Source organism: Balaenoptera ricei, chromosome 11, assembly GCF_028023285.1.
Source record: "Balaenoptera ricei isolate mBalRic1 chromosome 11, mBalRic1.hap2, whole genome shotgun sequence".
Lineage (NCBI taxonomy): Eukaryota > Metazoa > Chordata > Mammalia > Artiodactyla > Balaenopteridae > Balaenoptera > Balaenoptera ricei.
In genome coordinates, this window is record NC_082649.1 from 60,552,606 (window position 1) to 60,573,026 (window position 20,421).

The 20,421-nt window shown below is 53.7% G+C and overlaps 1 long non-coding RNA gene across 1 annotated transcript; it reads left to right on the forward strand.

Annotated features, from left to right (window-relative positions):
- Positions 1 to 10,864: 10,864 nt before the first annotated feature.
- LOC132374096 (uncharacterized) lies at positions 10,865 to 14,934 on the forward strand. The gene is made up of 3 exons (XR_009505584.1): positions 10,865 to 11,062; positions 12,575 to 12,699; positions 14,537 to 14,934. It is a non-coding gene; the product is annotated as an uncharacterized LOC132374096 (long non-coding RNA).
- The last annotated feature ends 5,487 nt before the right edge of the window (positions 14,935 to 20,421 follow it).

Sequence of the window (20,421 nt, forward strand, 5' to 3'; positions counted from 1 at the left end):
CCACTGAGTGGGGAAGGTGAGTAAAGGCCTCCGTGAAGGAACCACTGGGCTGGTGGCAGCTTCTGCCTGTCTCTTTGGCTTTAGGGAAGTGGCTGCCACCTTACATCAGCTTCCTCATCTCTGCCCAGGGAGAAGAATGTCACAGTCCCAACAGGGCTGTGGGCAGAGGCCAGCAAGATTGCTCCAGAATCAGAGTTTATCAGCGTCTCTTCCACTTGTCCCCCCTCACCCTGGGACATGGTCTTCGACTCCCTGGACCTCAGTTTCCTGGTGGGCCAAATGGGCCTCAACCACCTCCCTTGCAGACCCAAAGGCTTCTTGCAGTAGGGCTGTGGGCAGAGCATAGGTATGATGGGGTTCCCCTTATTTCCTTCTTTTAAGGGGGTCCCCGTCTGGCATTGTTCTAAACAAGTCAATCCCATTGTAAGCATGTGACCCCAAAGAGGGACCACACTCTTAAATCTCATTATCTTTTCTTTTAAACAGTTATATGAACAAGTGTATCCTGCTCCATAATAGATCTGTGTTACTTTCCATATGCCAAGTTTTAAATGACTTTCCAGCTAGTATCTTTACCCTAATTGGCTGGTAGAGTTAATGGTCCAAGATGGAACCCACGTTCGCTGTGTGGCTTCCAGGCTCGTGGCACACAGGCGAGTGAGGTCTGGGTGCTGGGGTCACATGCTTCCCCTCCTGCCCAAAAGGGACGGAAATACTCATGGTGCTTTGTCTTAAGGGATCTGTGTCTGGCTCATCCTGCTGGGGCATGGGAAGAGGGGTGGCCAGAGGGATCCCAGAGGTGGCCTCTGGAAGAGGAACCCAGGGATTGGCCACCCCAGTTTGTGTCCCACCATTGGTCTCTCTTGCTTGCTTGGAGCACGTTTCTCCCCAAGGTAACTTCCCAGCTTGTTGTCCTCCAGCAACAGGGTTTGTTCTGCCTTCTGGTTCTTCCCTAGCCTTGCCTGCTTCTCCTGCCCATTTTCAGCTGCCATCACCCCACAACATGAAAGCAGAATGGGTAGTATTAGACATCTGTGTTGCTGCCTTCTACCATCCTTTACCTTCCTCGGACGCCATGTCCTCATCTCTACCTGGGAAACCACGTCCTTCCCCACTCTTAGTCCATGGGGTTCTGATGAACCCTCTTCCAGGGGATCAATATATGACCAGACTTAAGCCAGTCAAAGTGTTCCTGGCCATAGTCCCTGGCACGTGGCCTAATTCAGGCTCCTCAGAGCCAGGAAGCTCATTCCTGGGACCCTGGATTAAGCAATTAGGCAAGTGGATTTGTTCTTTCCCACTGGACTGGAAACCTCAAAGGACACAGGGGCTAGAACTACTGCCACCACCTTGTTGCCAAGTATAACACAATGATGAAGCCACACAGCTAAAGGAAGGATAAAGAGGTAGAGAAAAACTGGATCCTCTTGATATTGTCTGAGCCCCTGAACGCAGCCATGCCTGAAATCAGCCCTGCTTCCAGGAACATGACTCAATAACTTTCTGTATGGCTTAAGCCAGTTGAGTTTTCTGTCCTTGTAACCAGGAGTCCAGACTTGTGCTCTGAAGACAGGACAATGGACGCCCTCATTTGCTGAGCCCTCTTAAGCCTGGGCTATGGCCATGCTGTTTGCCGGGACACATGTATTTTCCAGTCACTGAGGGCATCATAGGGCTCCTGGTGGCTTCTGCCTGCTACTTTCTGAGGGTGAAGGGGTGTGGGGTCAACTTCTCTAGGCAACTCTGCTTCCCCAGCAGCACAGCCACAGTGTCTCTCCTGAGAGGCAGTGTGTAGAGGAAGGGCAGGAGCCCTTGGGATAACCTGGGAGCCTGGGGGTATCTCTGAATAAAGTGAGGGTGGTCTAGAGCACAGGTCCCCAACCCCTGGGCCGCAGGGTTAAGAACCGGGCCACACAGCAGGAGGTGAGCGGCGGGCAAGCGAGTGAAGCTTCATCTGCCGCTCCCCGTTGCTCACATTACCGCCTAAACCATCCCTCCCATCACTCGCATTACTGCCTGAATCATCTCCCCCCCACCACCTCACCCTGTCTGTGGAAAAATTGTCTTCCACGAAACCGGTCCCCGGTGCCAAAAATGTTGGGGACAACTGGTCTAGAGGATGAGTTCTGCTTTCACCACAATTGGGTGCTGGGCCCCATCTGGAGAAGGGTAAAGGAAATAGAGACCCAAAGTGGGGCTGGAGGTCACTCAGAAATGCACATTTCCAGAGGGACCTAAGTCTCTGGCCACTGGTCTGGACTGCATCAATCCCACTCCATGGCCTTGGGCCATCTGGTCAACCATTGCCCTTTGGGGGACAGGGCCAGGACAGCTCTCTCTAGCCCTTATCACTGAGGAATTCAGGCAGACTATGGACTTCCTCTTCTACATACTTCCCTATTCTAAACATCCTCATTATCCCTCTGGACTCCAGACACACAAAATTAGAAAATTCCCAGCCAGATGTAGCCAAGTTTAATGGTCCCAGGGGAGGGTTCCAGGGGAGGATACAGCTGGTGTGTGGGGTTCACAGAGAATGAGCAGTAGTGGTGGGCCTTTGAGGTTGTGTAAGAGTTTGACAATTAGAGGTAGAGTAAGAACATTCCAGAAAGTAGGAGAAGTGTGTGCAGAAGCGTGGAGGCATGAAAATGCCTAATACATTCAAGGTTGCAAGAAGCCCGATGTGGCTGCAGCAAGGGGCGCTGGAGGCATCAGGAGACAAGTTGGGAGATGTAGGCAGGGGCCAGGCCTCATCAGTTCTGCCTGGACTAGTGTAGTAGCTTTCAGCCCCACCACCTGCAACCTGAGGGATCTTTGTAAAATGTGTATCCCCAGCCTCGTTCTCCTGCATCAAATCTCTGATGGTCCTAGGAGTCAAAGCCCAGACATCAAAACTGGCATTCAAGACCCTTCCTAATCCCACCACTGCCTAGGTCTCCCAACTTGTCTCCTGCCATCTCATGTGGAGAGGAGGAAGCAGGCCTCAAAGTCAGTCTCACCTTGCAGTTGGTTTAAGGTGAGAGTTTCAGGCCAGACTGGACCCCCCAACACCTTCTCTGTGACAGCAGTTCCTGAGCCCAAAAGAAGGGACCAGGCAAGAGTGCAGAAGTCCGTAGCATCCCTTCAATCCTGGTCCTGTGTCTCCTGCCATTTTGTTGGCTGGATGTGGGAGGTGACTGACTGGGGGTTTGTAGGAGAGTCCTGAGTATCTGGCTGGGGCCGTGGATTAGCCAAGTCTTGTTAATTCCACCTGCTCAGTAGGCCCCTTCCTCTCTATTCCCACTGTGAGGGGCTTGGGAGAGGCCCTGCTTCCTCTTCCTGACGTGGGGCTCCCTGAGATATAGGGCAAAGGCTGAGGTTCTGGGGGAAAGGGTGAAGATGCTGAGAGTTGTAGCTGTTAGATGCTAGGGGCTCAGAGAGACAGGGTGAGGCCAGCTCAGGTGCTGTGGGCCATACCCAACCCCCTCAAGGGAAGCTTGAGACCACGGCTACCGGTCTTGAATCAGAACCTCCAGCTTCATCCCAGGGCCAGAGAACTACGGCTGGAGAAGCCACGGGAGACAGAAGCAGGGTGGTGGGTGCGCATGAGTCCCTCTGAGGAGCAGCTAGTCTGTGAGAGGGGTCTAAAATGCAGCAGGCCGGAATAGGTGAGATAAGAGAAAGAACTTCCTGCCTGTAAATTACCAAGCAGTGTGGGCCACCATAGATGATTTGTGCTTCTGAGGTTTGTCAAAGGAGGGCTCTTTTTTTTTTCCTGCTAGGGATGGTTGGAGCAAGCTGGGGAATGGGGAGTAGAGAGCAGGGGCTCGGGAGGGTCACATTTACCATTCTCCCATTACCATCTCATATCCCATGATTTATTTAAGCTCCTCCCCGCCCCCCACTGAAATAAGGGGGCAACAAAGAGTCATGAAGGGAAACTGAGGACCCAGAGAGAAAGCAGTGTGATCAAAGGCACATAGGACTGCAACCCAGCTTCGCCCGCTGCCCCCTTCATTTTGGCTTTTGTGTTTGAATTGGTAAGGAGATGGAGATCTTGTAGCCGAGGAGGAGGTGAAAGGGAGAGGAGAGAAGGAGTAAGAGGAGAAAAGAATGGGGGCAGGCATAGGAAGGTAAGGTAAATCATGGGATCCAGCAGTCAGAGAAAAGAGGAGAAACATGCTCCTGGCTTTGCAGAGGGCACTAAAAGAAGTTGAAATTATCATCTTAGTGGGAAGAGACACAAGGGAGTCTGTTGGGCTGATGGAAATGTATAATAGCTTGATCTGGGTGGTGGTTACATAGGTGCACACGTGCGAGACAATCCCCTGAGCCTGCAAATTCAGATTCGTACATTTCACTAATGAAAAACTGCCTCTAAAGTCCCAGGGCGATATGTGACATGCCATAACCACTTTGGAAGAAGTAGCTCCTCTTATAAGACGGCAGAGCCTAGTTAAGTCCACAAGTTCTGGAATCATACTGTCTGCCACTTCCGGGCTGGGCGACCTTGGGCAAGTCACCTCACCTCATCTGTAAAATGAGGACAATGGCGGCACCACCTACATCCAGGGTTGTTTTGGGTCACATGTAAGGGACACGAGGGGACTGCCAAGGGTTAGCAGTTGTTGCCAAAGCCCCAGCCCAGCCCAGCCCCTCATGCCCGGCTGCCTTGCTGTCTATGCCCGGACCCAGCCTAGCGCCAGCCTGAACGCCCTGCGGAACCCCAGGCAGTCTGAATGTCCTGCCCACTAACAAGTGGCAGCAGTGCCCTCCAGAGGAAAGGTCTCAAGCCTGGTTTTCCCCTACCCCCTACTGCCGTCTGATTTCTCTCCCCCTCACTGTATTTTCACATCCTTTTGCCAATAGTCCAAAGCCTCCTGTCTCTGCAAGTCCTGGGGAAGGCTGAGCTCTGGCGGGGTAGGAGGGTGGAGTGAGAATTGGTGTTGGTGGATGGGGGGTAAGAAAAAGAGGCAGACATAGGGCTGGGATGCAGGCTTGGGTTTGGGGCAAGAAAGAACTTTCCTCATCTTAGGGTGGTACCAGGGCAAGGGCTCTCATTATTAGGAGAATGCAAGCAAAGGCATTCAGCCTGGGGTTAAGCCTGGTCCCTCAAGAGGCCCTTCTTGCAAGGTTTACTGAGGGGCATGAAGCCTTACAGGCTTTCTTTGCAGAGGATCACCACGACGATGGCCAGCAAAGCCGGGGCGGCAGGGACTCAGGTTTAAATCCTCTGTCCTTTGAAAGTCATCCTGGGCACCACTGGGGAAAGAACACTCAGTTTCAAACACGGTGTCTGTGGGTGATGTTGATGTCGGGTCACCCACAGAGAGCAGGGCAGTGACACAGGGGGCCATGACTCCTCGATACGTCGGCTGGTGACCTCTTCTCCTCCTCTGATGACCCCCTGAGCAGGAAGAACTCGTTTTTAAGATGGTGGGAGGCACTTCCTGGGAGATATGGACCTTCACATCATGAACCACATGAGAGGAGGTGCATATAAGATTGGGTCCTGTCCAGTGAAGCCCAGCTTCCTGCCCACCCACCCTGCTCCAGGCCCCCTGCTCATCCCCTCACCCACCTGCCAGCTCGCTGTACAGTCCCATCATGGCACAGGCAGGAAAGGTCCTTGTAGTAGGTACAACCCTCCCACCCTAATAATATCACCACTCATCTTGTGATGCTGGATTAAATGCTGCTGGGGGATACCTGAATATCGACTATTAAGGAATCCCTGTTCATTTTGTTAGGTGTGATAATGGTATCATAGTTACATAGGAAAATATCCTTTGATTTTAGAGATGCATCTTAAAATAATTTGTTCTATGATGTCTACAGTGTATTTTAAAATGCTTCAGCCAAAAAAAGCAAATGATGCAAATATTAATGGTCAAAGGTTAATAATTTTCAAATCTAGAAATTGGGAGTGGACAAACACTGGAAATTCCTATACTGCCATTTTGCTGACATCACTCCAAGAAATGGGTATTTCCATGTTCATTATGCTATTCACTGCACTTAAAAAAAAAACATGTTTGAAAATGTTCACAATAACAGTTAAAAAAAACCCCATAATGTGATGGAAAGATTAAATTGTATTTCTTTTTCTTCTGAAATACATCTAAGGTATGTGGGAGAGTTTGCGTGTATTGTACGTTTTCCTGAGTGCAATGAGAACAGCTTTGTGTTGGGAAAGTCAGAGAGGGGAGGGCCGAGTCTGGGAGGATGAGAAGAAGCAGGGAGAAAGAGACGGGGCTCTGTCTAGTTCCCTGGCCCCATTCCTGCATCCACGGCCAGGGGTGTCACAGTGAAGGGCCCCTGCGAGTGGCAGGCTCCACCCAGGCTGGGTTGCCATGAGGCTGCCCGCGTGCAGGGAGGCCCATCATCTGTTGCCTGCCTGGGCCTGGAGCCTCACCCCCCAAATTGTCTGGCCGCCCATGAGGAAGCACTACTCCCTGTCCCCAGTACTCCTGCCTGCCCTGGAAGCCCCTGGGCAAGGGGGGCAAGAGAGGGCTGAAGAAGGGTCCCTAGGGCTCCCTAGCTGGGGATCAAGAGGAAAGAAAGACCTGTCACATAGTTCACACAGCACTTTCACCTCCTTCAAGTCTCACTGAAGTCCTGACTGGACAGCCAAGCCCATTTCACAGTCAGTCGTGATGCTGGGGGTGGGTGGGTGGGTGGGAAGACTCTGCCCCAGCCAGGGTGGAGTTGGCCTCTCTTCCCATTTCTCCTGAATCTTGGGCCAAGGGTTCTCACCCTCCCTTTTGTGATGGGTTAACAGAGGCCCTTCCACAGAAAGGAAACATGCTCTCCGGGTCAACTGGTCATTGCCATGGAGTGAGGGGAGGACCCAGCTCAGGCTCCTTATCATGGAAGCTCTAGAAACGTCAGGAAAGACGGAGACTCAGGGGAGCATGGGAGGGTGGAAACCTCCGAAGGGAGCTCGCTCTTCCAGTGCAGTCCCTGGGGAGCCCTGGGCAGGCCTAACTGACGTTGTCCCTTGACTTAAGGAGGAGACCTGACCCCTCTGTAGCAGTGTTTCCTAAAGCCCACAGGGTGGCTTGCTGGGGGCCAGGAGGGCTGGGTAGCCATGGACAGCTTCTGGAGCAGCTGGAAGCAGAGGGCTGGGGCAGCATGCCTACGGCAAGGTGAAGCCTTCAGGAGCAGATGGCCAGCAACCCGCTTCAGAGAAGAGTCAGAGGAACCAAGCGTCCCCCGAGCCCAGGGCCATCCCAGTCTCTGGGGGGAGCTGAGGGCTTCCTCCTCCTTCTGGGGTCAGGCTCATTGGTCCTGCCAACAGAGGCTGTTTTATGGTCTCAGGTGGAAGGTTGGACCATTTGGCTGAACGCTTCAGGGACTGCCCTTCCTCCTCCAGGGAGCCTTCCCTGACTGCTCCTCTCAGCGACCCTTGCCCCATTTCTGGGCAGCTGCACCCCACACCCACCTGGGCTGGTTCTCCTGGGTCACTGGCTCTGCTCTCCCCTACCAACTGGAGGATCTTCCCAGGGCAGGGCTTGGGTCTGTTCCTTCTCTATGACACCTCCCGTCCCTGCCCTGGGCTGGGCGCTGGCCTGAGCAGTTCTGCTACCAGTGAGGAGCACCTGTGCCTGCTGTCCAGGGGGTGGGGGTAGTGGAAGGCCTGGAGGGTGGTCTTGGGGCGGACTTCCTCTTCTGAGACACTAGAGGTTTTCTTTCCTTTTTTTGCTTCCCTGTTCAGAGATTTCCTCTTCACAGACTGAGGTCAGGGCTCCATAAACAGGAGTGATAAGGCCTTGAGCTTTCAAACTGAACTTTGCAGCTACGATTTTATGACTCTGGTAACGTACACCACCCCCCCTCTCCCCCCCCCCGCCCCCACCAAATCTGGCTGGAGCAGGATTGCCTGGTGTCCATTCCTTATGGGAGCAAGTGCTGGCTGGTGGGGAGGAGGGAGAAATAGAGAGGGAAATGGGGGCCCCTCATTCCAGCCTGCCCTCATCCACTCCTGGGTGAGTCCCTTCTGCCCTCATCCACTCCTGGGTGAGTCCCTTCTCCCTCTGTGGGCCCAGCCCTGCACTGGGCTGTAGGGGACATGGGAGGGTGAGAGACCTTAGCCCTTGATCCCATGGGATGGTCAAAAGAGCCCAGGCTGGGAGATGAGTAGGGTTGAAGGGTGGGGTCAGAGGGGGAAGGGCTGAGTGGGCTGGAGCAATCAGGGAAGGCTGTCTGGAGGAGCAGCTCAAGTTGGGAACTAACCAAACAAAATGTGGAAAGACAGGGGAGGGTAGGCACGGGAAGAGCCAGGTTTTGGACTCTCTCAGGAGGTGGGGGGCAGATGTTGCACGAGAAGGGGCCCCACTGAAACCACTCTGCCCCTAGGCTGAGAAGCCTCCAGGGATGGGAGAATGGGGTGCCAGTGGTGGTCCCAAGATCCCTGGCTCATCCAGGGAGAATCTGAGTGGTTGGAGCCCAAGGGTGGGAGAGCCCGAGGGTTGCTGGTGAGGCCTGAAGGCTTTGTGACACTGAGAGGCTGTAAGTGGTGCCAGAGCTACGGCCTCAGGGCCAGAACTTGGTGGGGCTTTGAGTGCTCAGGAGGTGGGTCTCACCACAGTGGGAGGAGAGGAATTATGCCAATTGTTTTAAGGTCTGCTCCCAGGACAAGCAATGAGCACCCCATCCCAGAGTGTGCAAGACATTAGCTAGACGGAAGAGAGATTCCTGCCCTGGTGGAGGTGATGGTAAGGGAGGTAATCATGGGATAGAAGAAACTAGATGACCAATAGACTCCATCCACCCACCAGCCAACCTGGAGCTGGTGCCAGACCTGGAACCCACAGGTTTTAGGCCCTGCCCAAGCAGCAACTGCAGATTCCTCAAGTCCTGGGGTAAGGGTAGAAAGAAATCAACCTCAGTCCAGGTCTGATGGGTGGGGGACAGGTGTGGCTCTGTTATCTTTGGGCCTCACTTTGCCCATCTGTAAAATGGGCATGGGTAGTCTTCAGGTCTTCCCTGATCTTACAGAGAGATGACCCATGCATCTCCTGCCTCAACCAGAATCTGCCCTGCAGCCCAGGTGAGCCACACCCCCAGGCACACACATGGGCACACCCACATATGGGGCACGAGGGCACACATGCACCAGGGGCACACACACACCCATATGGAGATGAAGCAGAAGTGGGAGGAAGAGGGTGGCCACTGCTTGTTGGTTGTTTGCTCCCTGGTCAGCTTTCCCCATGCACATGTCTGGCCCTCCCTGATAAACACCACCCCAAATCCTTACTGCCCACCACCTTCCACCTTGAGCTCCATACCTTTCAGCTCTGCTCAGTGCGAGGGCACAGAAGGGTCTGCCTGCCAGCCACCTGATCCCAAAAGCCCCTTCCCAGGTCCCGGGGTCCTCGGTGCTTGGTCTGCTGCTGAATGTCACTCCTACAAGTAGCTTAACGCCCCACAGACACCTCCGGTCGGGCACAGCACACAACGACGACCCTCACAGCCTGCTTCCAACCTCCTGTCTAGCAGACCTTCCATTTCAGTGGACCACAATCCCCGACCCTGCATCCACTGACCTCCCCGACCCTGCATCCACTGACCTCCCCAACCCACAGGTACTACACGGAAGGCAAGTTTGGAGTCTGCTCTTTCCCGCCTCCCCTCCACCGGTGTCCCAGATCCCGGCGCTGAGCGGGCTCCAAACAGCGCGGGAAGGGACTAGGCTCGACGGAGACCCCACCCAGCCCTCGGGTCTAGATCCGGTCTGAGGCGCAAGGGAGGCGAGACACGGTGCTCCGCGCCCCTTATCCCCTCCACACAGACTTGAGCACACGGCTGGGCTCCCGTCACCCTCGCTCCACCCCCAGCTGCCGGGACTCTGGGCGGCCCGGCGGACACTCACCGCTGGGCCGAGGGCGCAGGCTAGGGCGCCGACCAACACGTAGAGCCAGCGGGCGGACGGAGGGCTAGGCGGGCGCATGGTCCGCCCCGAGTCCGCGGCGGGCGGCCCGGCGCCGGTAAAGGGCGGGCGGACGGGCGGCGCACCGCGCAGCGGACGGCGGGGAGACTGACAGAGTGGCGCTGCCGCGGTGCCCCTGCGCTAAGAGGCTCCGCTCGGGGCGGGGGAGGGCCCCGGGGGCTCGTCTGACGGGCGGCGGGTGCAGCCAATGGCTCGGCAGAGGCGGGGCGGCCGCGCAGGTGTGGGGCGGGGCTGGGGGAAGCCCCGGCGAGCGGGGTGTCCCAGCGCTCCCTCCGCCAGTCCCACAAGTCAGTCCTCAGACGCGAGGTGTGGGCAGGCCTTTGTCCCTTCGGACCGCATCCCCGGGAGACCCCAACCCGTCCCATTCTTCCCTGCTTGGCTCACGACTTTTCCAAGCGCCAGGCTACGATCTCCCACTCCCACACGCCCCCTTAGCCCCACCCCAGGGCGCTCTGCGCGTCCAACTTCCAAGCCACCTCCTCTAGGAGGTCTCCCCGCCAGCCTCGCCATTTTCCACTTCTGCGCCTCGGAGGGCTGGTGCAGGCCGGCCGGATTAGGAGACAGCACAAATCACTTCTGATCCTCTAGGCTGAGGGCGCGACCTGCCTAGGGTCCTGGGCTGCAAATGCCCCAGATAGGTGAGGCTCACTGTTTGATCCAGTTTCAGTCGCCCCAACTCATCCCTCGCGCCGGAGAGGCCAGGCGAGGGGAAGCTAGGGCGCGAGTGAGTCCCGACTCTGGGTTCCTTGGTGCCTCCCCTGAGCCCTGGCGACCCGGCAGGGCGCGCTCGGCACCGGCTGGGCTCCCGGACCATTCACGACCAGGCGGGGGCGGGGCGTCGTGCTTCAGGAAGGCTGGCGAGTCCGCTCCCTCGCGCGTCTGGGCCGGGGCACCTCCGGAAGGAGGCAGAACCGAAGCTCCAGCGCCGCCACGCGGGGAGGGAAGGTCTGTTGCCCGCGCGCGGGCCCGGACTGCGCGCCTCCGACCTAAAACAACCAGAGCCCTCCTCCTCCAGCCTTCCCTATTTTACGTACTGGGAAACTGAGATACAGAGAAAGGCCCGGAGCCGGCCTCTGATGCCTCACTTCCAAGGTTCGGCGGGTGACATGGGGCCAGCCCTCCTCCACCGTGAGTCCTCAGAGCTCGGTTTATTCTTCCTTAGAATAAGGGGCAGGTTCACTGGCTCCGCGCCCTGGAAGGGCGCCTTCTTGTGGACCAAATGCCGGTGGCTGCCTTGCCCTCTTTCCGAGGGTTCGAGACGGTGCAGTCGAGGCTGGAGGTGGCGGTGGTGGCAGTGGGGTAGGGTGGCTGATGGGTGGCTGTGATAGGGGGATGAGGGCAGGCGATGTTCAGTGGAGAGGCGGAGAGGGCTGCGCGTCCTTGGGCGCCTGCGGAATGTGCGGCTGCTTGAAGGAAGTCTTACTCCAGGCGCTGGCTGATCAGCAAGTGCGTCAGAGTTCCCTGCGGGCCCACCCTGCTTTCCCTCCCTACAGCGCGGGGTACTCGGGCCGCTGACCTTCTAAGGGTAGGATGGAGTTATGGAGAGACAAGGGAAAGCCAGGAAGGGATGAGCGCCCAGCCCCTCCTCGATTTCGGCTTATTTGGGGTGCTAACATTTGCTTTATATTCTCCCTCCCTCCCTCCCTCCCTTCTTCCCTCCCTTACACAATCATTAAGAGTATGCTGTGTGCCAGGCTCTGCCCTTTGCACTGGGGCACAGAGATAGATAAGACAGTGGCACCTGTTGCCTGAGGAGGACTTGGGGAGCTATTGTACTCCCTCCAGATTTCTTCCTCCTTCCAGATATAATCTGTAAGCCTGGACATAAGCCCTTCCCCAGACAGGAGAACTGTGGAGATGCCCTTGCCCTGGCCATTCTGGGGTTTGAACTCACTTTCTCAGGGGAGGAAGTGTTTGAAAAATCACCAGCCATCTCCTCATCCATTCTCACTTCTGGAGGCCAGGTTAGGCTCAGGAGTCAGAGGTCCTTGCCTCCCCCTGCGACCCTGCCAGTACTCCCTCTCAGGCCTCAGTGCTCTAGCAGGGCAGTGGAATTTTGTCCTCATTCTGGAGAGTCACCTCTGCTTGGCACAGTGACCCAGGAATCCTAGATATGAATGGCAAATCCATGAGCTTTGGATCTCATAAACCTTTGCCCACTCCACACACACACACACACACACACACCCCATCTGATCAGCTGCAGAATGCTGATGAAATCCCACCATTAAAGCATGTCCTTTGGCCTGTTAAAGTTCTGCTCTCTCTGAGGACAGGTATCTTGGTTACTTGAGAGTGCATTTGAGGGAGGTGAGGATTGGGGAATAGGAGAGAGTCAAACCCCACTTTGCCAAGTGACCCTTGGCCAGGCCCAGAAGGGGGCAGATGGAGGAGGGGTGGGAATCTTAAGGCTCTCAGCTGGGGGTGGCTGCCTCTCCCCTTGTTCTGGAGGGTGTCCGCACGACGCCCCCTCCTTAGCTCAAGGACCACACGTGGGCAGGCTGGAAGCAGCGAGAGTGACTGGCAGGGCCCCTGGATGCCCTTGCAGTCCTCAGGCTCCCAGGAAGGAAGCGGGTGACTGAGGAATAATAGTTTCCATGCAGATTCTTTGCAATGAAAATGACTTCTTTGTTCTTTCAGAATTGTTCTCCTGGGAGACCCACCCTTCCTTACTTATCAAAAGTCACAAAACAACTTCAGAAGTGAAAGAAGCAGGAAAAAGAAAATAACAAAAACAAACCAATACCTGAACAATTCAACCAAGAGTATGTTTGTCCTTGTTTTTTCTTTTTTTTTGACCTTGTTTTGACGAATTGTTCCTGCATGTCCAGTTCTATGTCCTGAGGCATTGTGGGGATCACCCGGGGGCCTACTCCTGGGGAGTCCTTGTGATCTGATGAGAAAACCATCCTTTCACCTGTTTGATGATCTGGGAAAGCTTCTGGGGTGGGAGTGGGATATCAGAAACAGGAGGTGTGTGTGTGTGTTGGGGGGGGCACAGAGACAGACTATTTGAGGGGGTGGGAAGCAGTGACTTGGATCTCCGTCTCCATCCCCCCCCCCCCCACAAAGCCCGAGTCCCTCTGGAGTTGGCCTTTGCCTCATCAGTCCAGGTTTGGGGAGGGGGCCACAGCCACCTCTTTCTCTCTGCTCCCCCGTGTCCTCTTGAATGGATTCCTCCACGGGTATTCTGTTCTGAAGTCTCTCCTCCTGGATCCCTGGAACCAGTCTCCAGTCTCTGGCCCAAGCCCCACCTCCCTTCTGGATGCGGGAAACAGAGGGGTGCAGAAGGTGGGGGGAAAGAGAGAGAGGCAGAATCACTTGCCTTCCCCCGTGATGACAGGCGCGGCAGGAAAGAATCGGCAGTTACTCATCTGGAGCCTGCCTGGCTTCCTGACTGCCTGCCTCATTCTTGCTGTGGGTGCCACCTTGCCTCCCCCAGTCCTTCTCCCGCCTCTCTGAGTCGTGCACGCAGTGCTTCAAGGCTCCCAGCTCAGGAACTCAATGATGGTGAGGTCTGCAGTGGGGTGGGAAGGGCAGCTGGGGACCACGGTGTGGTCTTGGCTTCCTTGGCAGGGACCTGGCCTGGAGAGTCACTGCTCAGGATGCCCCTTCCGGAGCCATCCACATTTCTGTGTGGATGCAAGCAAGCTTTGCCCTTTCTGGGCTTCTGAGTTGAAGACACCTTAGGTCTTTATTCATCGAGTGGGGCTGGCAGCTCCCAGGATATGAGGTGCTCATCACCTCCCCAGGCCTCTCCTTCTTTGGGGCCGGTTCTTCCTGTGAGAAGATGTTTCTTAACTCCAAGCCGTGGTTTGGTGGAGGGCAGGAGAGGCCTATTGCTTAAAGAAGCAATATTCCCTTCATCCTTTCTGTGACTGCTTGCAGTGAATTGCATTCCTTCCTCCCTCTGGTATCACCACCTCCACTGACCTGGCCCTCTGATGAGCACTGGGGACGTTTCGGTGACTTAGACATTGGCTGCCCCTCTAGGACAGCCTAGCACTGCTTGAGCAGGGCACTGGAGGGACCTTCTGGTGATGCTGCAGCTGCACTAGCTAAAAAACAAAAGTTCATGGGAGTGCAGGTGATGGAGGGAGAATTGTCCTGACTTGAGAAATGGGGAAATGAAGCCCAGGGACGGGTTCGGAAATGGCCAGCATCACCCCTTGGTCCTGGAGGCTGGGGCTTAGAGCTCGAGAGGGAGGGGGCGGGGGGGAGGTGATGGCGCCAACTCTAGGTGCATCAGTTCAGGCCCCCCAGTGATCAGATGCTAAGACGGAGTTAGTATTATCGGAAGTTTATTGGATGGCGGGGGGACCCTGTGAAAGACAAAGGAGGAAAAGGCAGGACCCAGCAGGGAGAAACTCAGACTGCGACCCAGCTCTGACAGAGCCTCTGCTAGCCTGACCCTGAGCTGCAGAGCAAAGGTGACACGTGGACGCCTTAGTAACCCTACTCTGCACAGTCAATGTCTGGGGGCCATCTGGGAAGAGAAGCACCCTCACCTCAAATGCTGTGGTGAATCCTGAAAGCGCTACTCAGAGAGGCCGTCAGCTCACTGCATTCCCCACAGCTGAATGGCATGTTCTTTCTTGACAGGAGATCCAAGTGAGGCATGTCTGCGGCTACCACAGAGGGGAAACTGAGGCGTGGAAAATGAAGTCCGGGGGAGAGATCCTGCTCCAGGAGACAGAGGAAGAGGAGCCTAAGGTCCTACCCTTGGGGAATGCCTTATGCTGGGCACAGACAGGGATGACTCAGGAGGGAGCTCCTTTCCTCAGAATCCCAGGGCTCATTATGATCCAGGGGGTCAGCGGTCTGTCATCATGCGGCTTGGCATCGTGGTACAGCAAGTCTGGGAGACTCCAGAGGGGAGGACCGCCCCCTCCCCCATTTACTCTGTAACAGCAGCCACAGTTTCTTGGTCAAATGCCTACTGCCATATCTGTGTGCATGTGTGTGTCCGTGTATAAGAGCACGTGAGTGTGTGTGCTGTGTATGGGTGTGAGTCAGGACAGACGCATCTGCTCCCAGCCGGGTGTGAGAGTAGGGCGTGGCCAGCGTGTATTGGGAGGAGGCTGAGTTAGGGGCAAGGCTCTGCGTGATTAGTGGCAGAGAGGGAATGAGTCGCAGAAAGGGTTCCCAGGACCCCAGCACCAGGCTGTGTCTCAGAGCTCATTCCTGAGGCAATGAACTCTGTGGGCATTATGGCACCCCGACCCCAGAGGGAGCTCAGCCTAAGTCCACAGAAGATCTCAGTTCCCACGCTCACCTCTCCACTCCCAGCCCCGGGTTCCTGTGAATTGTTGTGTAGCTGGCCTTGGACAGAGATTCTGGAAAAGGACGATAACGTCAATGGGACAAAACAGACCTGGGGATTAAGTAACATAATTGATGCCATCAGAGACTAGTGTGTGTGTTAAAAATTTAAGGCTATCGACTGAAAAAGATGGAAGTCTCTATGGAACTCCCAAACAACTAGAAGAAGGTAAGATAACACAAAGAAAACTCCATCAATCCAATAAATTATTGTATGTGTGTGGGGGGGGATTAGAAACAAGAATACATGATACATGGAAGCATAAAATCAAATATCAGGAGTAATGACAAACATTAATCATCACAGTAAATGTGAAAGGAGGAGAATTTAAGATGGGAAATTTAAGAGGAATAGTTCGTATTATTAGAACATTCAGTCTATCAAAAAGATGAAATAATCATGAACATCTAAGCATCTAATGATATAGCCTCAAGATACATGAAAAAATGATGAATTGTCAAATCTGCAGTCAGAGTGGAAGACCTGAACACCCTTCCCTCAGGAATTCCATTCAGCTGTCAAAAAAAAAAAAAAAAAAAAATCAACTAGAGCCACATTTCCCAGCAGGGATAGATATCTCAAAATATGGTATTGAGCAAGCAAAGCAGGTTGCAGAATGAGGTGTACAATACAGTGTTCCTTATATAGAACTTAAAATCTGCAAACAATACTATGTAACTTTTATGGATACAAAAATATATAGAAAAAGTCTAACAAATGTCCAGGAAGGATAAACGTCTAAGTCCTGTTTTCTTTCTGTAAGGCGAGGGAGGGGAAAGGGATAAGGGAACTGTATTAGTTTTCTGTTGCTGTGTTACAAATTACCACAAACTTAGCATCTTAAAGCAACACCCATTTATTACCTCATATTTTCTGTAGGTCAGAAGTCCAGATATGGTCTACCTAGGTCCTCTGTGGAAATCAAGGTGTTGGCCCCCTACTCTCCAACCTCAGCAGGCAAGTTGAGTATTATTCTTGTTTTTTAACTTGTTAAGAAAAGCTTCAAAATATACAAAGTGGATAAAATAACATAATGAACTCCCATGTATCCCCCATCACTTTGTTTTCTTTGTGTCCCCACCCCAGCCATGATCATTTTAAATCAAATCACCGATCTATCATTTTACCTGTAAATATAACTCAGTAGGTACCTCTACAGGATAAGCACTCAAAAAACAAAAAAAAGACCCACAATATTATTATTACACAATACCATTTTTATGCTAACCACACCTCCCTACCTGCCAAAATTCCTTAACAGCATTAAATAGTGTCATTATTTAATTTTCTTTCTTTGTCTTATAAATGCTTTTATTTTCTACCAGTTGTTTGTTTAAATAAGGGTCACATATTATAATTCAATATAGAGGCTCCCTCATCTCTCTGCCTCTCCTTTCCTCACAAGTTCTCCTTGGAAGAAATTGGACTGGTCCTGTTCACTGGCTTCCCACAGTCGCAGTTTTGGTGACTGCGTTCTGTGGTGTTATTCAACTATTTCTCTAAGACTGATTATTTTAAAACACATCTTAAAACATAAATGAGGTGATTTGCTCCTTAGTTCAAAGTGCTTACAAATCCTGAGTGAGACCCCCATCACCTCCCCTTTACCTCTCCTCTGCTTCTCCCACTCTTGTCTCCAGCCACCCTGGCCTCCCTGCTAGTCCAATAACTCATTCCTGGCCCACTCTTTTTTAAAAATTGAAAGGTAGTTGATTTACAATGTTGTGTTAGTTTCTGGTGTACAGCAAAGCGATTCAGTTATATGTATACGTATATTCTTTTCCATTATAGGTTACTACAAGATATTGAATGTAGTTCCCTGTATTATACAGTAGGTTCTTGTAGTTTATCTATTTTATGTATAGTAGTGTGTATATGTTAATCCCAAACTCTTAACTCATCCTCCCCCCACCTTCCCCTTTAGTAACTGTAAGTTTGTTTTCTGATTCCCAGCCCACTCTTGCTCTTGGGTCTTAGGTCCCTCTGCTTGGAATGATTTTCTTCCAGGTATCGCCATAGCTCCTCACCTTTCTCTTTAAGGCTGACTCCTCTACTTCATACTAAACTGCTTCCTCCGCTCCGAATCCTGGGCTGGGCCCCCTCACCCTGTCTACATCTTTTCCCCATTGTGCTTGTCACCTCCTAAGGTACAATGTCCTTTAGTTATTTGTGAATATACTCTATTACACATATTGTCAGTTTCTCTCTGCTAGCATAGAAGTTCCACCAGGGCAGGGTTTTCCAGGTGTTTTGTTCCCAAATGTATCTCAAGTCCCTGGCATGGTGCCTGGCACATGGCCCTCTATTAGTGTTTATTGAATGAACAAATAAGTGAATGAGTCTTCCTAAAACCCATAGCTGATGCCGCCCTCCCTCTGTCCCAGGATTCTAATGCTGCCCTCTCACAGGCTCTGAGGGAAGCTCTTCCCAGCCCCTCCTTAGTCTGGCCTTGGATACTCTTCCCCACCCCTGCCCAAGCCTTGGGCTCTGCCTTGTAGAACACCAAGCTCTTTCATGCCTCCCTGGCATTGCCTGTGCTGTTCCTTCTGTCAGGAACGCCTTCCTCCACACGTCTCTCAGGGCGGTCTTTGTCATGCTTCAGGGCTTGAGTCCGTGTCAGTCACCCCCTCTGGGAAGACCTGGGATGATAGGCCCAGAGTGGTGATGATTGGACAGCAAGAGAGATGGAGCTCCTCCAGCAAGCCTATCCTGCTTAGACCTATCTTTGACTCTAGGCCAAATCTGACCCTTGATCACAGGCTGATCCCTAATGATCTAAGGCCTCCACCCAGAGTTACACATGATCTTAGACTGATCCCTGACTCTGACCTGACCCCTGACCCTTATCATGGGTCTCGATTAAAAGTAACCTTCGATCCTGATCACGGGCCTCAATCCAGAGTGACCCATGACCCCAGGATCATACCTAACTTCTGAATATGGGCATCAGCCTAGCCTGACTTCTGACCCCGATCCACCTTGCCTGTCACAGGGCGTGAGAATGTGTGGCTGGCTCCCGTCAGGCAGTGCCTGAGTGTCCAAGTCCACAGTCCCTAGAGAGGGGCCAGGGCCTCAAGGCTGGGAGTCTCCAGGACCCCTGCGGGAAGTTCTCACGTCTGCCTGTCCTCTTCCCATCCCGCCCTCTGGCTCCCAATCCGGTGGGTGCTGCCCCAGACTGACGGGAGACACCTCCCTACCTCAGGGAGCCCCACTACGAGGAAACACAGCCCTGCTCTCCAAGAAGCACAGTCTGAGGGGGAGACACAGCCCTCGCTCAGGGAGCCCCACTCTGCGGCAGTACAGCCCTGTCCTTGAGCGTCCACAGTGAGGAAGAGATACAGCCCTTCCTCAGGGAACAGGAATTTGAGGCGAGACATGACCCTGTCCTCAAGGAGCTCCAGTCAGAGGGGAGACACAGCCCTAAATCAGGGAGCCCGACTCTGAAAAAACACAGCCCTTCCCTCGAAGAGCCCCAGTCTAAGGGGGGAGACACTGCCCTGCCTCACGGAGCCCGGTATTGAGATCAGAAGCAGCCCTGCCTCAGGGAGCCCCTCTGAGGGGAGACACAGCCCCGCCCTCAGGTCTCTTGACTTTGTGGCCAGGCACCAAGGGATGGGACTAACTGGCCAGAGCAGCCCACACTTCTTTTTGCTCAGATCTGGGTAAAAATAGCCTCAGCTGCACATGCCTCTCTCTTACTCCCCCTTTATCCTGGACCCTGCCTAGGCCCAAGTCACTTGTCATCTCCTCCTGCCCCTCGGCCTCTTCTTGCCTGGGATGGGACAGGGCCCAGAAAGATGGGGCCAGGGGCCCAGACAGGTTCAGCAGTTCTGCTGCCGCCCAGGTGAATCCTGACACCCGTTGCTGCTTCTGGGGGGCCACGCTGGATTGGCTGTTGGCTCTCTTGCCTCATGATATGAGATAATTTGCTCCAGATATGAGATGATTTATCCGCCCCTGAGGTGCGTAGACATCTCTGTCCTCTGCCTTGAAAGGGGTGACGAGGCAAGGAGGAAGCTCAGCCCCTGCCCTGGGAGCCCTCAGAGTGGTTGAGGAGACCAGAATCTTCTGCAGGGATGAATTAGGGTGTGTGAGTGGAGGCCGCAGGCTGGGCTTAGGCTCTCTGAGTGATGCAGCCCAGAGGAGGCGCTCAGTGGGAACAGTGCTCTGAAGGGGACGGAGCGTCAGGGAGGGGAGGTCTGGAACTGGTGGTGGAGGCGGGATTGCGTGTGTGTGTGTGTGTGTGTGTGTGTGTGTGTGTGTGTGTATAACCTACAGCTGGGGAGCAAGAAGGGAGTAGAGGGTAGAGGCCTTGCAGGCTAGAGCCAAGGCCACATTTGAGGACAACTGGGCACCACCAGAGGACCAGGAGAAGGGGACTTGCCCCAGGAAAGTACACAACTGTGTGCATTAAAGAAAGGTCCCATCCCTGGTCTCAGAGAAGCGTCAACTCATGGGGAAGCTTGGGCCTGAGGATCCCTTAATCTGCGGCCAGAGTAGGGTTGGGGTCGTGGCCTCCCCTCCATGTGGAGGGGCTGGATGTATTTTATCAGGGCCAGGCTGCTCTAGCCTGGCACATGCTGGCCACTCAGCTATTGGAGACTCTTCCTTAGTCCTCCTGATGTCACGGTGAAAAATATATCCATGTAGAACACGTGCCCTTCTGGTAGCACCCTCTTGATTACTGGGGTGGAAACTACTGCTCCCCTAGTCTTGGCCCACATGGTTCAATGGTTGAGTGGGGGTCAGCCTTACTCTGGCTCCAGTAGCGGGTACATGCCCTAGGCCTGACCAGTGAGAGCCTTGCTGATGGTCACATGCCTCAAGCTGAGCCAGTGAGCACCAGCCCTGGAACTTTTGCCAGAACTCTGGGACAAAAGTGTGTTTCTCTGCTAGTAAGCCAGGAAAATATAAGCCTGCTGCTGTTGTGGCCATATTGACCTGCCTGAGATTTGAGCCAGGACACAGGAAATCAGACCCAAGAGATGATGAGAGACATATCTGCTGACATTATTTGAGTCCCTGGATCCAGATGCACCTAAGGCAGACTTTTTTTTTCCTTGAAGCCTTTTTTTTTTTTTTTTAAATTGGGGTACAGTTGTTTTACAATGTTGTGTTATTTTCTACTGTACAGTGAAGTGGAGTAGAGTTCTCTGTGCTATAC